Source organism: Oryctolagus cuniculus, chromosome 10 (assembly GCF_964237555.1).
Source record: "Oryctolagus cuniculus chromosome 10, mOryCun1.1, whole genome shotgun sequence".
Lineage (NCBI taxonomy): Eukaryota > Metazoa > Chordata > Mammalia > Lagomorpha > Leporidae > Oryctolagus > Oryctolagus cuniculus.
Genome location: NC_091441.1, coordinates 935,103 through 952,235, shown reverse-complemented (window position 1 = coordinate 952,235; position 17,133 = coordinate 935,103). Strand labels below are relative to the sequence as shown.

The following is a 17,133-nucleotide window of genomic DNA, read 5'->3' as shown; positions in this document are numbered from 1 at the left end:
AGTCTCCCGAGAGGCCGCAGATGACGACTCGGGACGTGGATCCCTGCCACCCGTAGAGGAGACCCCAGTGGAGCCCTGGCTCCTGGCTTTGGCCTGGCCCAGGCCCGATCACTGAGACCACTGTGGGAGTGAACCCACCATGGGAGATCTGCTTCTGTCTCTCCCTTCCCTACTCCGTGTGTGTGTTGCTCTGCCTCTCAAATAAAAATAGAATTTTAAAGCATTAAGCGTATCTATTTATTTTTATTTATTTGAAAGGCAGAGACACAGAAAGAGAGAGCTCTGTCATCCTCTGGTTCAGTCCCAAAATGCCCACAGCAGCTGGGGCGGGGCTAGGCCGACGCCAGGAGGCAGGAATTGAGTCGTGTCCCACGTGGGTGTGGCAGGGACCCACGCACTTGAACCACCACCTGCTGCCTCCCGGAGTGCACAGCTACAGGAAACAGCAGGGCTCAGTCCCAGGCACTGTGATGCGGGACGCAGGTGTCCCAGTGGAGGCTCAGTGCACCGCACCTCACTTGCTCCTAAGACATGTGTTTAGTAACAGAGCTATTTTGTTGATGTGTCAGGAATCTCTCAGATTCCCATCGAGTCCTTCACCCAGACATTCTTCGTACTGACTTTAAAGCTGGGATAACCTACCCTGAAACGTGCCGATCATCTTAGGAATAAGCAGTTCGCACAGATGCCCCCTCCCTCTCTTTAACTGAGGCTGTGGACTCCTTCCTTCCCCAGAACAGGTCATAACCCATTTGTGGACCAATTTAGTGGCTCTGAAGTCACTTTTTCCTGTTAATGACAGGAAAGTGAGCAGAAAATCCTGGACTGCAGGGTAGGTTGAGCTGTGGGTCCCTTCACATCACACACGTGTGCACGTGGGTCGGGGTCCCATCTGGAGCGCTTGTGTGGACGGTCTGCTGCCTCTCACTTGCTTCCTCGGCTCTGTGGTTTTGTTGCAGTTGCTAGTTTGTGTAGTAAGGGCTAAGAGGCTGCAGATATGGAGCCAACGGCAGATTTGGGCTCCATCACTTACAAGCTGTGCAATCCCCAACGAACCAACGTTTCTGCCTCAATTTCCTCATCTATAAAGTGGGCACAACACTGGCACATCCTGGACAGCCTCCTCGTGAGGACTGCATGACGGAGGCCAGAGCAGGCGTGCAGTACCACAGGAGCATGAGCGGTTGGCCCCTAGTCACTTCTCAAGTGATCTATTGCTCCAGTATTTGCTTAGTTATTTTTTCCACCTTTTAAAAATTTTCATTACTATTTGCTTCATCCATTAATTATGTCTCATTTTTTTAGCATTGTGTTTGGAGTTTGTTTCTAGAGGAAAACCTGTATTCCTTGATATTAGAATCGTTTGTGCACTAATGAAAACATTTTGCAATTCTTGAGATAGAAGCTTTATAAGGTATGAAGAGGAGTCATTCTCATTTGGATTGAAATATATTAACATCAATGTAATGAGATTTTCAGCTGCGGAGTCGTTCACTGAGTGCACGCATTGTTGAAATAGTGGCAGGGGCTTTCACGTGTTAGCTGGGCTATGAATCTACGTGGAGAAAGGCCGTAAGCTCCTTGGCAGCGAGATGATGAGATCAGTCACTTCTAAGGTGAGACATGGAAGAGCGAGCAGTGGATCCGTCTTGACTTTTTGAAGTGATCTGTAATTGACACAGGGAATTTAAAGAGCTGGAGTAGCTATACCAGAGAAATACAAAGGCATGATGCTCTGTCCAGCCGGAGGCAGCACAAGATTCTGAAACAATCACAGATTCTAAGAAGGCGAAAATGGAGGAGAGTGATGTTATTTGCAGCATCTGTCGGAGTGTAAGCTCCAAGTAGGTGAAAACCGTCGGGGTCTTACTGTTGCGGGTCTCGCCCAGCCCGCAGCGGGGAGGACCGTGACCTGCCCGGAAAGGACGGCTGTGACTTCTAAACCCGGGCCTGAAGGAAGGAGGGAGGCACGTTCTAGAAAACTCCAAAGTTTAAGGACCCAACACGGAGCAATCGCCTTAGCACACACGGCAGCGCTGCAGACCGGAGCTCCTGGGCAAGTTCGCACTTTCTGAGGCCCCAGGAGAGGCCCGACCTCCTGGGAGAGGCGGGGCAGGAGGCGTGCGTGCTCTCTCCGTGCACTCCGCCCAGGAGGAGGACCCACCTGCACAGTGGTACAATGCCTCTCTCAGCAGCACGGGCAGAAAATTACATACGGGGTTTTGCGAAGGTTTGCGTGACTGAAGCACTTAGGAGTGCTCTGAGGAGCAGAAGCCATAGCAGAACAAAACCCCTGCCCCTGACTCAGCTACTGTGGTTCCCTCAGGCAGTGACAGTGATGCCGCCCGGGCTCCCAGCCCAGCAGGAGTGACGCTGCACCCGGGACCCTGCGACAGGAGGGATGCATCTCTGAGGCCCCCGAGAGGACGGATTTCTGCCCTGGCCGTGGCCTCAGAGGCACCAGGACAAGCACCCGGCGCTCTCCTGGGGTGGCTGGTGGCAGGACCACGCCTGCAACCACTTCAGAAATGGATGACTTTTCTAAACATACAGATGCAAGAACACTGAAAGTATTAACGACTGCAGCGTAAGAGGTTGGATCGACGATGACGACGTGGGGCTGGCGCTGTGCTGTAGCAGATTAAGCCTCCGCTTGCAATGCCACATCCCATGTGGGCACCAGGTCGAGTCCCAGCTGCTCCACTTCCCGTCAAGCTCCCTGCTAATGGCCTGGGAAAGCAGCAGAGGATGCCACAAGGGCTTGGTCCCTGCACCCACGCTGGGGACCCAGATCAAGCTCCCGGCTCCTGACTTCAGCCTGACCCAGCCCTGGCAGTTGCAGCCATCTGGAGAGTGAACCAGTGAATGGAAGATCTCTGTCTCTCCCGCTCTGTAATTCTGACTTCTAAATAAAATAAATCTTTTCTAATGGTAATGGTATTTGCATTCACAGATATCTCTTGTGCTTACCAAAGACATGAAGCAGCCACATTGACCTTGCAGGGCTCAAAACAACTAAAGCAGTAGACGTCGGTGAGCTGCCTCCCTACTCTGTGACTACTGACGGGGAGCCCCGCCTTGCCATGGAAGCACTGCCAGCTGTGTGTGACTCCCCTAGCTGCTGCTTTTCCAGTTGTTGGGAGTCAGGGGTCTCTGGCTGCCCAGGAAAAGCGCATCTCAGGGTCTCTCACTCTCAAGGAGGCTGCGAGTGCTACTGGCACCGGCCACGCTGTGTGGGGAGGACCTTCCCCGGGTGCTTCCGCACAGGGCCTCCCTGCCTCGGGGAAGCCTGGATCTAGTCCACACCAGGGCTGCACCTGCCCTCCTCCCCCAGACAGGGCTCAGCTGACGTTGGATTAGATCAGATGACCCTTGAATCAAAGCAATCCTTCTCTCAACTCTGAATTTCAATATTGGCCTTGTCTGCTTTAGTCTTTTTCAGCCCTCGTGTAAAGACCCCTCATGCCAAAATGGCTGCACCCCACGTAAGTGTGGTTGGTGTCTATTTACGGCGTGGTGGAGCCATGGGTGGAGCTGCCACCTGGAACCCCAGCATCCCACGTGAACACTAGTCCACATCCTGACTGCTCCCTGCTGAGGAGCCTGGGAAAGCAGCGGAAGATGGCCCAAGTACGTGGGCCTCTGAACCACCTGGGAGAGCCAGATGCAGTTCCAGGCTTCTAGCTTGGGCCTGGCCCAGCCCCAGCCATTGCAGCCATTTGGGGAGTAAACCAGAGGATGGAAGATAGCTCGCTCGCTGGCTCGCTCTCTCCCCAACCCCGCCACCCCCATAACCCTGCCTTTCAAATAAGTCTTTGAAAAAGTGTGTGGTGCAGGGGGAAGCACGCCGTGTGCAGGACCTCGGGCGGGGACCCAGTGACCCAGGACAGCGTGGAAGACAAGCACCATGCTGATTCTCTGCTGCAGAACGTCTCGGAGCCTGAGCAAAGCGGCGCCCGCAGTCCCCAGAGACAGCATTGCAGCTGCATGTTCACAGAGCCGCACCTGGAACCCCACTTGGCCAGGCCGGTGCTGTCTGGCTGCCCCAGGCGAGGCCACACGCGGACAGGTGGGTGGGCAGAATCCTGCTCTGAGTCACCTCCGTGTGCTCCATTCACGGGCCACGCTCAGACTGGCCTGTGCGAGCACCCTGAGACTGGGTCGCAAAACCCCACACTCTGGGGGCTGAGGCAGCAGCACCCAGAGGCCAGAAGTTCGAGACCAAGTTACCTCCAGACCACGCCCCCTCGAGGCTCTGAGAGGACCCTCCCTTGCCTCCTGTAGCTCCCGAGGTGTTGGCCGGCTTGTGGCTGACCCCTCCCACTCCTGCCTGCATCTTCCCCAGACCCTCTGCTCCCTGGTGTGTCTGTGTGCCCCCCTCTCATCTCGTCATCACCAGGCACTGGGTTGAGGGCCCCTGCTCATTCTCACATCTGCAAGACCCCAGAGGTTAGCATTTCTGCCTTATGGGGAACACAGCTGGCCACATCTCTGCCCAGGTCCTGGTGGGCAGCAGATGGAACCCTTGAGGAGTCTCAGAGAAGCGACTGTGTTCAGAGTCCAAGCAGGGCGGTGGCCAGCCTCCGTGGAGCCCCAGGAGAGCTGTAGCAGGAGGGAGGACCGGCAGGAGCCGTGGACGTGGACAGTGCCCAGACCACACCTGGCAGAGTGGCTGAGGAAACGCGTCCCCAGCCTCTCCTCCGCCCAGCTGTCTGTCTGCTGGCCGGCTCAGAGGGCATCCCCGGCGGGCAGCTACCCAGGGCCCCGAGCGCGACAAGAGCAGGTTGCAGATCTGTGCCAAGAAGGGCAGCTCCAGCGTCGACCTCTGGGGCAGAGCTGGGAACTGATGGCTCGCAGGCACACAGGCGCCTTTGTCAGTTGTCCTTTGGACTTAGGTTGGCTGTGGTTTGTCACCCCCAGACCTAGACTCCTAGCTCCTATGACACCCTGGACCCCCACGAATCCTTGAGGCTGTGTGCCGGTCTGAGCATTTGTGTCTCCCGAAAGCTGGGTCCCACTGTGATGGAGCCAGCTGGGGTGCCTCATCGAGGGGCCTGTGCACACATGGAAGAGGCCTGTGGTGCCCGCTCGCCCTTCTGCCAGGTGAGCACACGGGAAGAAGGCGCCACGAGGAAGGCCCCGGCGGACACTGGGTCTGCGGGAGCCTCGGCCTTGTGATCTCTGAAACCGGGAGAATGACCTCACTGGTTTGGACTTGCCCAGCCCCGGGCTCGTGGCTGTAGCAGCCGGGGGCCTGGGACACGGTGCTCAGGTGCTCGCAAGTTCCATAGCAGCATCTGTGACCCACGCACGCCCAGCGCACGGGCCTGGCTGCGGCCACGCAGCCTTCTTGCTGGGGCTCCCTCTGAGAGCTCCCCGCGCTGTGGACGTCGGCCTGCCCGCGATCCCCCACCCTCACCCCACCTCTCCTGGGTGTAGCGGGGTTAGAAAGCCCACTGTTCCCCTCATGCCTGGGTTCATTGTTCTACCTGCACACTGACTTCATAGGCAGCAACGGAAGAAGCGCCTGTGGTACCAAAACAGACCTGAACCTGAGCTCCCAGGGAGGCCCCCCTCCCTTCAGCATTGCGGCTCCCACCCACAGCACACAACAGCCCCGGGAAACCAGGACGAGACTGGCCTGCAGGGCGCTGACCGGGCCGAAGCTGTGCAGCAGCAACGCGGGGCCTCTGGCCCTTCCTGGCTTAGGACCTGCAGAGGCCCCTGGGCCAGGCATCCCAGCAGGTCCAGATCCTCTTGCAGCCCTGCTGTCCTGAGGTTGTGAGCAGCTGAGCCTGACACAGACACTCCTCTCTGATGGCCCGCCGTGCCTGACCCTCTCTCGTTAGTGCTTCTGTCCCCAACCACGCCATGGAGCAGGCGCCCCTGCTCAGGATGCCCAGGGCTGAGCAGTCAGGGCAGTCGGCTCTCCCTGTCCCCGTGTAGCCCTTGGGGGGCCACCCAGTGCTCCTCCGCTGGTTTTCCCCTGGGTGCAGGAGGAGCAGTGACTGCCAGTCTACTGTTACTGTCTTGGCAATGACGTCGGGGGTCTTGCTAGTGTCTGGGACACAGTAGGATCCCTGCCGTGGCCCATGCTGACAGGTTGGCCCCCAGGTTCGTGGATGCTGGCAAAGACGGGAGACTCAGGTCACAGACAAAGCAGTCTGCTACTGGCATCGACTGAAGGTAGCCTGAGTCTCAGCGTTTTACACCAGTTCCAACAGGGCAATGCAAGAGGGCCAGGTGTGGCCAGGGCACTGTCGCATGGCAGGGCAAGGCCAGGTGTGGCCAGGTCACAGTCACGTGGCAGGGGAGGAGCCCTGAGCTTAGGGACAGTGATCGGTGAGCCAGCCTGCCTGGCCCCAGAGAGGACAACGGCTGGCCACAGGGTGCCCACTGCCCTGAGGGAGGCACTGTCTCCACCTGCCATGCCCCCTGCCAGGCCCACCTTCTTGAGCAGAGGGTGAGTGAGAAGGGAGCCCGCGGCCCATGGGAGCCAGCAGCCCCCATGCACAATGCCCTCCTCCACACAGGCACAGCTCGTTCAGCCAGGGGCGTGGGGTAAATGCATTTCTAGCGCTGTCAGGTATTTAGCTCGTTCAGCAGTTGGGGGCGGGGTGGTAAATGCATTTCTAATGCTGTCAGGTATTTAGTTTTGTAGAAAATCAACTCTCACTCCTACTAGCTGCAAAGACAAGGCCTTCCATCCAACACCCTGAATAAGGTGCAGGGCCCAACCCTTCCCTGGTGAGACGGACGTGGAAAGTAAACCAAAAACGATGCCACCCCTGAACCCTGCGGATGACGGCCCCAGCTGCCGTAATAACGGCATTGGAGTCTCTCACGATCGTCACTGCCGAACCCACCGCCTCTGAACGACACTGGTGGGAGATTCCTTCCAGGTGGACTGAATCCGTCAGCTTAGTGAGGAAAAGCAACGAAGCCTGATGCGTTCCCACGCCACCACTCTCCCTCCCGGTGTGAGGGGAAATATCCCCAAAGACGCGCTCCTGGTGAGCTGTGGTGAGCGCAGAAATCGAAAGAGAAACCAGCTGGGCTAGCCAAATCCACCTCCCACAGGGACGCCCTGCCCTGGGGCCGCCATGTGTGGAGTGGGAGGGGCTGTGCGGCCAGCTAGGGCAGGTGCAGGTCCAGGCACCCTGCGGTCCAGAGCACGGCTCCCTCCTGCCCACCCAGCTCCCACCTGACTCCTGCCCACTGGGAGGACCCCAAGGCCCCTCAGAGCTGCTGCAAGCTGTACGGCAGCCGTGACAATGCGGGCACGTTTGTGTCAGCGCTTTCTGCCACATGAAGTTACCTCTCGTCACAATCTCCCACCCAGCACAGTGACCATTGTCACAGTCCCACTGACTTCATCATTCAGCGTGGAACCATTTTTACCAATAGATACCAATAGATACGTGTCTGCGGAGGCACTGTGGGTACGTTAAGTGATACGTGTCTGCGGAGGCACTGTGGGTATGTTAAGTGATACATGTCTGCGGAGGCACTGGGTACGTTAAGTCAACTTCAGTCAAAACTCGACTCCCGCTGTGCGTGCAGGTGGAGGAGGCTCAGTCCCGGCCCCCCGGTCTCCTCCCAGAGCCCCCAGCAGCAGGGCAGCCTGGTGTGCTGGGGCCAGCAGGCAGCAGGATTCTAACACAGGACGCAGACAGAGGAAGACTGTCCTTGCAAGGGAACTGACACGGGAAGAGATCTGCGCACAGACGGCCGATGCCTGCTAGTTCCTGGCCGTCTTGAACAAGTTTAAGAAGAGGGCCATTCGCTTAGCAACATTCCTCTCATGACCAAAGACAGGGGCAGAGCCAGGGGGGCCTGCGAGCTCGGGAGAAAGCAGACGGGGCTCTCTGTACACCCGCAGGCCGCTGGCGTCACCTCCAGGGGCTCAGCTCCGCGAGGTCGCTGACCACACCAAGTTCTCACTGAAGGCGACTGTGGATCAGGGTAAAAATCATTGTCCAGCGTAATTCCCCTGCTTTCCCAGAGCAGTTCTGCTGCAACTAGAGCTGCCGTCTCCCCCTTGCTCCGAGGCTGCTGGTTTGCAGAACTGCCACTGTGAAAACAGAGCTGCTTTTAATTCAGTTGCCACGCTTCCCACCGGGTTATCTGCAAATTGTGCTGTTTCTGTTTATGTGACATGAGCAGTGTTCGGCAGGAAACACCATGAAGTCCAGGGCCGGGTCAGCCAGTGGCCTGCAAGGGTGTGGCCACAGGGATCCCCTCAGGATCCTGGCAGGAGGCAGTGCCCCTGGAACAAGGGGCAGGCAGTGCAGAGGAGGGCAGCTGCCTCCAGCAAGGTGACCCCACAGCATATACCTTGTACATTGCAACTTTGTCACCTCAGATCGCAGAAGCAAAAGCACAGAGCTGTCCTAGAGCAGGTCTACAACACATTGTCCTTAAGAAATTTAGGATGTATATATATATGTACAACCACATTCACAGATAAAACCTGTTAGGATGTGTGCACATGTACAACCACATTCACAGATAAAACCTGTTAGGATGTGTGTATATGTACAACCACATTCACAGATAAACCCTGTTAGGATGTATACATGTACAACAACATTCACAGATAAAACCTGTTAGGATGTGTGTATATGTACAACCACATTCACAGATAAAACCTGTTAGGATGTGTGTATGTACAACCACATTCACAGATAAAACCTGTTAGGATGTGTATACATGTACAACCACATTCACAGATAAAACCTGTTAGGATGTGTATATATGTACAACCACATTCACAGATAAAACCTGTTAGGATGTGTATATGTACAACCACATTCACAGATAAAACCTGTTAGGATGTGTGTATATGTACAACCACATTCACAGATAAAACCTGTTAGGATGTGTGTATATGTACAACCACATTCACAGATAAAACCTGTTAGGATGTATACATGTACAACCACATTCACAGATAAAACCTGTTAGGATGTGTGTATATGTACAACCACATTCACAGATAAAACCTGTTAGGATGTGTGTATATGTACAACCACATTCACAGATAAAACCTGTTAGGATGTGTATATGTACAACCACATTCACAGATAAAACCTGTTAGGATGTGTGTATATGTACAACCACATTCACAGATAAAACCTGTTAGGATGTGTATCTGTACAACCACATTCACAGATAAAACCTGTTAGGATGTGTATCTGTACAACCACATTCACAGATAAAACCTGTGAGGATGTGTATACATGTACAACCACATTCACAGATAAAACCTGTTAGGATGTGTGTATATGTACAACCACATTCACAGATAAACCCTGTTAGGATGTATACATGTACAACCACATTCACAGATAAAACCTGTTAGGATGTGTGTATATGTACAACCACATTCACAGATAAAACCTGTTAGGATGTGTATATGTACAACCACATTCACAGATAAAACCTGTTAGGATGTGTGTATATGTACAACCACATTCACAGATAAAACCTGTTAGGATGTATACATGTACAACCACATTCACAGATAAAACCTGTTAGGATGTGTGTATATGTACAACCACATTCACAGATAAAACCTGTTAGGATGTGTATATATGTACAACCACATTCACAGATAAAACCTGTTAGGATGTGTATCTGTACAACCACATTCACAGATAAAACCTGTGAGGATGTGTATACATGTACAACCACATTCACAGATAAAACCTGTTAGGATGTGTGTATATGTACAACCACATTCACAGATAAAACCTGTTAGGATGTGTGTATGTACAACCACATTCACAGATAAAACCTGTTAGGATGTGTGTATGTACAACCACATTCACAGATAAAGCCTGTTAGGATGTGTGCACATGTACAACCACATTCACAGATAAAACAGGTTAGGATGTATATATGTACAACCACATTCACAGATAAAACCTGTTAGGATGTGTATATGTACAACCACATTCACAGATAAAACCTGTTAGGATGTGTGTATGTACAACCACATTCACAGATAAAGCCTGTTAGGATGTGTGTATATGTACAACCACATTCACAGATAAAACCTGTTAGGATGTGTGTATATGTACAACCACATTCACAGATAAAACCTGTTAGGATGTGTATACATGTACAACCACATTCACAGATAAAACCTGTTAGGATGTGTGTATATGTACAACCACATTCACAGATAAAACCTGTTAGGATGTGTACATGTACAACCACATTCACAGATAAAACCTGTTAGGATGTGTGCACATGTACAACCACATTCACAGATAAAACCTGTTAGGATGTATATATGTACAACCACATTCACAGATAAAGCCTGTTAGGATGTGTGCACATGTACAACCACATTCACAGATAAAACAGGTTAGGATGTATATATGTACAACCACATTCACAGATAAAACCTGTTAGGATGTGTATATATGTACAACCACATTCACAGATAAAACAGGTTAGGATGTATATATGTACAACCACATTCACAGATAAAACCTGTTAGGATGTGTATATATGTACAACCACATTCACAGATAAAGCCTGTTAGGATGTATACATGTACAACCACATTCACAGATAAAACCTGTTAGGATGTGTACATGTACAACCACATTCACAGATAAAACCTGTGAGGATGTGTATACATGTACAACCACATTCACAGATAAAACCTGTCCATGCACAGACATACCTGCATCACACATAGCTAAAGATACGTACACGAGACTTACAGATGCTACATATATACACACTCACATGTAACATCTACACATATCTCCTCCTGACTATATATATAAACATATACACACATGTAAATATCAACACGTGTGAGCACATGAATACATGCGCACACACATGAAAGATCCCGGGAACATGTGAGCATCCGTACGTGTGCACAGAGTCCACAGGGAAGCATGGTCAAGACCAGCAAGACAGTTGTGAAGAATGTCTGAGTTTGATGCTGTGTCGCTGAATATCAAGACACAGTGTGAAGCTGATGAGGACGGCGCCGTCCCAGTGGGACGATGGAGCAGCGAGGCCAGCACACAGCTCACTTACGACCAGGTCAGGTTGCAGAGCAGCGGGTTGGGAGTGGTCACGTACCCACCCGTGCTGGCCAGTGGAGGTCCCCAGGACAGACTGGGGATGAGGCCACAGCACCTGCCAGGACTCTGCCCCCAGGGCGATGAGGAGACGCGCTTGCCCTTCCCCTTCCTGCTCAGACAGCTGAAGCCCTGGCTGTCCCACAGGAGACAAACACGGGCACTCTGCAAGGCCAGGAGAAGACAGCCAGGCCAGCTGGGACGCCGGCACCTGGTGTCCCCGGGGCGAGGCAGTGAGCCCACCCACAGCAGAGGGGCGGCAGCACACAGGATATGCTTTAGCCACTCCCCACAGAATGGCGTCCCTGCCCCTCCCACCCGGCAGCTGCTCTCACTGAGGCCCTCTGCAGCAAGGTCGCCCCCAGTGGGGGACTCAGGACAGCCATCGTCCCCCAGTGGCAACATGGCCATTCCTGCAGTAGCATCTGCTGTGGCCATGAAGGAAGCTGGGACCCCCACAGCTACCCAGCAGTGCCGGTGACAGGTCCTCCTCCCAACCCAGTCTCAGAGGTCCACGGAGGCCAGGTGAGGGACCTGGATGTCTACGCCCACACTGCTGCTGCAGCCGTGCCGGTCAGTTCTAGATAAGACCCAGGAGCTCGTGGTTTCAATCCGAATCACGAGTCACACCGAGAACCAGGAAGCTGTCAAACCATGAGAAAAGGACTCCAGGAGGTGTCAACCCCAAGATGAAAAAGTTCACGGAATCACCTGACCCAGATTTTAAAGCATCCGAATGCGCCTGGCAAGGCTGCGGAAGATGGTCCGAACAGTTGGGCCCCCGCCACCCACACGCGAGACCAGGATGGAGCTTCTGGCTCCTGACTTTGTCCTGGCCCAGCCCTGGTCACTGCGCCATTTAGGGAGTGAACCACAGGATGGGAGATTTTCTTTCTCTCTCTCTCTCTCTCTGCCTCTCCCTCTCTCTCTGCCTCTCCCTCTCTCTCTGTAACTCTGCCTTTCACATAAATAATCTTTAAAAAAAAAGATGTTAAAGCATCCGTGACAAAAATGCTTTAATGGGTGATTACAAATACGCTTGAAACAAATGAAGTAATGGAAACAGAAGATATAATGAAGAACCAGATGGAAAGCTTAAAATTGAAAACTATGAAAATCAAAATAAAGAGCTCAGTCAATGGTCTCAGTGGAGGAATGGATGACACAGAATAATAAATCAGCATGCTGGAAATGGAAAATAGAAATTACCAAATCTGAAAAACAGAGAGGAAACAGAAACATTCACTAAAAAAAAAAAGGAGCCCCAGAGACCTGCGGAAGTGTAACCAAAGATCCAGTGTTTACCAGGAGAGAGGAGAAAGAGGAAGAGGCTATAGAAACACTCAAAGAAGTAACAGCTGAAAACTTAAACAAATTTACCAAGAGACGACCTGATAGAGTCAAGAAGTTAAGCAAATCCCAAACAGGATAAACTCAGATCCATACGAAGCCATGTCATAATTAAACTCCCGAAAAATACAGACAGAGAAGAAAAATGACACCTTACCTGCAGGGGAAAACGACGACAGGTGCCATCAAAACCCACGCAGGCTGGGGAAAGCGGCAGGATATTTCCCAGGCGCAGAGAGAACACAACGTCACAGAAGTGGCCCCCAGGCCCGCAGGGAGCTCGTGCCAGCTGCCGGCCCACGTGCTGTGAGGGGGGGCTTGGCGCAGTCCTCCCAGGAGGGAAATCCCAGGAGAGATTTCTAGAAACCTTTTATTGAAGGTACACCAACTTCATGCATGTCACACACACAAAACTTCAGGACACAGCGATTCCCCCATCCCTCCCTCCCTCCCACTCTTCTTCCTCCTCCCTCTCCTATTCCAACTCATTTTTTACTAAGATCTATTTTCAATCAGCTTTATACACGTTATTAACCCTACACTAAGTAAAGAGTTCAACAAACAGTATGAAGAAAAAAAAATGTTCCTTAACCGAAAAACATGGAACAGTTCCCGAATTTGTGTGCCATCCTGGGCACAGGGGCCGTGCTAATCTCTCTGCATTGTTCCAGTCTGTTGTACACGCGCTGCCGAAGTGAAACAAGAGAAGGGATCTCAAAACGCTGAGGAGGAGGAAGGACAGGACAGCGCGTGAGAGAATGCACGGGGCTTTCATGTTTCTCTCAGGTTGACCAAATTACATCTGACAGCCCAGGAAGCCTAACACGGTCAGATGTGGCTGTAACAGCACAGACATGCTGGAGAAAATCATATTCTACCCAGCAGATGCGAAGGGATGCGTGCTCCATGATGCCCCGGCGACAGTCATGCTAACGTTAACGGCTCCTGCGGGGTCCTTTGCGGCACAGGCGATGGGAGCAGGATGCGCCCACCCTGTGGGGCTCCCTGGGAACTGACTGCACTCACGGAGTTAGAAATACGCTCACGCGGCTCGCACCGGTGAGGCGGGGGAGCAGGGCAGCAGTGACCCAGCATGCTCTGGAAGACTGTGCCGCCTCTGGGGACAGAAGCTGGGATTCACACCTCGAGCATGGGGCCCAGGACAGTGCAGCCAGGCCCACGTGGGGCGACTCAGTCCTAGCAAGCGTGTGTTAGAATTTCCACGTTTAATTATTATTTTTCTTTTTTATTATTGATTTTAAATTCACAAGACAGACCTTGTGAGGCAGTAGCACCCGAGTTCCTGTGAGGCCCTCGGTGCGTCTCCCCCATTAACTTCCTGACTCAGTCTCTCACCACGCTTCCCCCGGTCTTCCCTGAACTCATTTTATCTCTGCCACCCTCACGGCCTGTGGCAGTCAACCCTCTGTTCACCCTGCGCTCCCCCGTGCAAGGGAGAACATGCAGGATTTGTCTTTCTGTCTGGCTGTCACTCAACAGACTATCCTCCAAGTCCACCCATTTCCCTGCAAATGGCAGGATTTGGTTCTTTGTTGTCACTTTAAATTGTAAGGCCTCTTGCAACTAGACATGAATCCAGCTTTCCCCGGGTCTGCAGTGTTATTCTGCACACGCCATCTCCTGACACCATCCTTTCTTTCCTCTTGAGGAGGAGAGGGCTGTTAGCAGCGGATCTCCCGTGACTGATGCTGCAGACGGGCTTGGAGTCGGCCCCGTCGGGCCCACCCTTCCCTGCTTCGGTGCGTGTGGCTTCCTGGGAAGGGCCCGGCCAGGCTGGAACCCCTATTCCTAGCCGCGCAGCTTCTGCTTAATGGAGCAATCATTTGTACGTCTCAGTGGACAGAATCAAAGGGTGATCTGCGTTTATTCCAGGCAATTTCTCCTGTTGTTTTTCTTAATCCAAGAGTATTAATATTCTCTAACGAGGATTTTTTTTATTTTGAGATCTGCTGTTAGGAGGGTGCTCACCCTCCCTTCTTTCCTGGAGCGCCCAGCAGCCGTGAACAGCTCACTCCAGGTCGTAACGCACACAGCACGTGAGCAACTTCCTGTAAAGGGACGAGGGTGAGAGGGCATGTGCATGTTCTCAGGACGGTGGAGCTCTGAGGGTCGCAGGGCCGCCAGCCCAGCCCAGTGACCGGGATGGCCTCTGGTCTGTCGTCCCGTGCAGGCCAGCCCTGCTGTGTGACGGGGCCCCGGTATTCCAACGCCCATGCGGAGGGAGCCACGCATCGTGACAGGGCGGTGTCTGCTCTGAGCTCGGTGCAGGATGTGTCTCTCCCACACACCTTGTGAAGTCAGTACCGTCACTACCCCTTCTTCAGGTTAGGAGATGAACACTCGGCATTTGAAGCTGCCTTCAGCCTCGTGGCACTCCCGAGAGCACCATGGGTTACCACGGCTCTACTGGAGTCGCCCTGGAAGGCAGCCAGGGTCCCCACTCTCACTGTGTCTGCTCAGACTCACGCGGTCCGCTCTGGAAACACGGCCTCACGTGCAGCACCAGCGTCTGTCGGTGCATGAAGGACCTCGGCTCCGTCATGTTGGACGGCCTGGTTTCCCTTGGAGGAGGGACTGACCAAGATGTCATCACCATGGAAAATCATGCTGGCTCTTTGTTCTTAAAATATTCAATTAAAAAAAATATCCTAGAGCTGGGGAGCGGACAGTGAGTGGTGCTCAGGTATCCCGCTGCACAGCGTGAACTTTTTTTTAAAAAAGGATTTTATTTATTTATTTGAGAGGTATAGTTACAGAGAGAGGTCTTCCATCCACTGCTTCACTCCCCAAATGGCCGAAATGGCTGCGGCTGTGCTGATTCGAAGCCAGGAGCCTCTTCCAGGTCTCCCATGTGGGTGCAGGGGGCAAGGACCTGGGCCATCTCCCACTGCTTTCCCAGGCCATAGCAGAGAGCTGGATGGGAAGTGGAGCAGCCGGGACTCGAACCTGGGCTGCTGGCAGCAGAGGCAGAGGCCGAGCACACTACGCCACAGCGCCGCCCCATCATTAACTCCTGAATACCAGGTGATGTCGGCTCCCCGAACTTCGTGAGGTTTCATCTCCTTAAATACAGCTGAAAGTCAACCTGCCGTATTCTCTGCTGTGTATTGTTTGGCAAAACTTCGCAGTACAGTGGAGTTGTTCGTTTTAAAAACCAAAGATGTTAAAATACTGCTGCACATCTGTGTGGCCTGCTCTCAGAAAGCAATTCAACATGTCTGGAAAATTAGAATCGCCAGCTCTCTCCTAAGGAAGGGCCCGGGGGGCGGGGCACGCAGCCGGCCAGCTGTTCTCAGGTCCGGCAAGGCCGCGGGCCGGGACACCGGCCGTGCGTCCGGAGGGGACAGGGGTGGGTGCCTGGGTCTGCGGACGGCTTCGAGGGCCACAGACGACCACACACCTCTGGACACTCCAAGGGCAGCAAATTGCCCTTTGCAGCAGCCCAGAGGGAAGACTGCTGAGCGTCTGGTTTCCTCCAGCGGAGTATTAAGAACAGAAGTCTCCCACTCACCCTGGAGGCCATCCTGACGGCTCAGGCGGGAGACGCCCGGGCGAAGCAGCAGCAGCGCCCGCCGCCTCGCAGCCAGCACGCGCGGGGCAGCCTGGGAGCGCACAGCCGGCGTCGCGCGCTTCCCGCCAACACCCGCGGGCCGGCCCGTGCCGCCGCGGGGGAGCCTGGGAGCGTCCCGCGAGCCGGCCCGTGCCGCCGCGGGGGAGCCTGGGAGCGTCCCGCGAGCCGGCCCGTGCCGCCGCGGGGGAGCCTGGGAGCGTCCCGCGAGCCGGCCCGTGCCGCCGCGGGGGAGCCTGGGAGCGTCCCGCGGACCGGCCCGTGCCGCCGCGGGGGAGCCTGGAGCGCACAGCTGGCGTCGCGCGCTTCCCGCCAACACGCGTCCATGGCGCGTCCCGCGGGCTGGCCAGCAGAGGCGTCACCAGAGCGGGCAGAGAGCACCCCGAAACTCCGACGTGCCCGCACTGTGAGGAGACGGCTGTGCACCGTGGTGAGGCCACGCGCACCCCGAAACGCCCACGGGACCTCAGGGCGCGGCGCCCCACGAAGGGGCAGGAAGGGATGTCTAAGGGAGAGGCCCCGGAAGCAGTGAGGGGCTGGAGTCGCGATTTCCGCGGCCACCGAGAGGAGTGGGGGCGCGGAGTGGACAGGGCGGGCGGCCGAGTCTGGGGCAGTGCCGAGGGCCCCGCGCCCCTCGCAGCCCCACGGCCGCAGCCACTCTCGCTGGGCGCGTGGTCGGAGAGGCGCTGACTGGGCGGACGGAGCCCGGCCTGTGCGGGGGCTCAGGGCTGGGGTCGTCCGGGAGAGAGGGCGGAACCCGCGCAGCAGCCCCGCCCGCCGGAGCCCCCGCAGGATTGGGAGGTGGGCCGGGTTGCCGGACTCCTCTTGGGAAAGCCCACCTTGGCCTGTGACTGGCACCCGAGCCCGCCAGGGAGACAGGAGTGGAGTGAAGGCTCGTCCCGCCACAGCTCTGGGCCCAGGCCGCGGCGCAGCCGGGTGATGCCGGGTCTCACCCAGAGCGCCAGCGCCGGGGGCAGCTGAGAGTACTGAAGCAGGCCGCGGCACAGCCGGGTGTCTCACCCAGAGCGCCAGCGCCGGGGCACGGCTGAGAGTACTGAAGCAGGCCGCGGCGCAGCCGGGTGA

At 54.7% G+C, this 17,133-nt stretch overlaps 1 long non-coding RNA gene and 1 other non-coding gene across 2 annotated transcripts; both read right to left on the bottom strand.

Annotated features, from left to right (window-relative positions):
* Nucleotides 1-1,430: 1,430 nt before the first annotated feature.
* On the bottom strand, nucleotides 1,431-16,265 carry LOC138843937 (uncharacterized). Its single transcript, XR_011379150.1, has 2 exons — nucleotides 15,994-16,265; nucleotides 1,431-1,667 (listed from the first exon to the last, which is right to left on the bottom strand). It is a non-coding gene; the product is annotated as an uncharacterized lncRNA (long non-coding RNA).
* On the bottom strand, nucleotides 13,056-13,160 carry LOC127489266 (U6 spliceosomal RNA). The gene has a single exon (XR_007917237.1). It is a non-coding gene; the product is annotated as a U6 spliceosomal RNA (small nuclear RNA).
* Nucleotides 16,266-17,133: the final 868 nt, after the last annotated feature.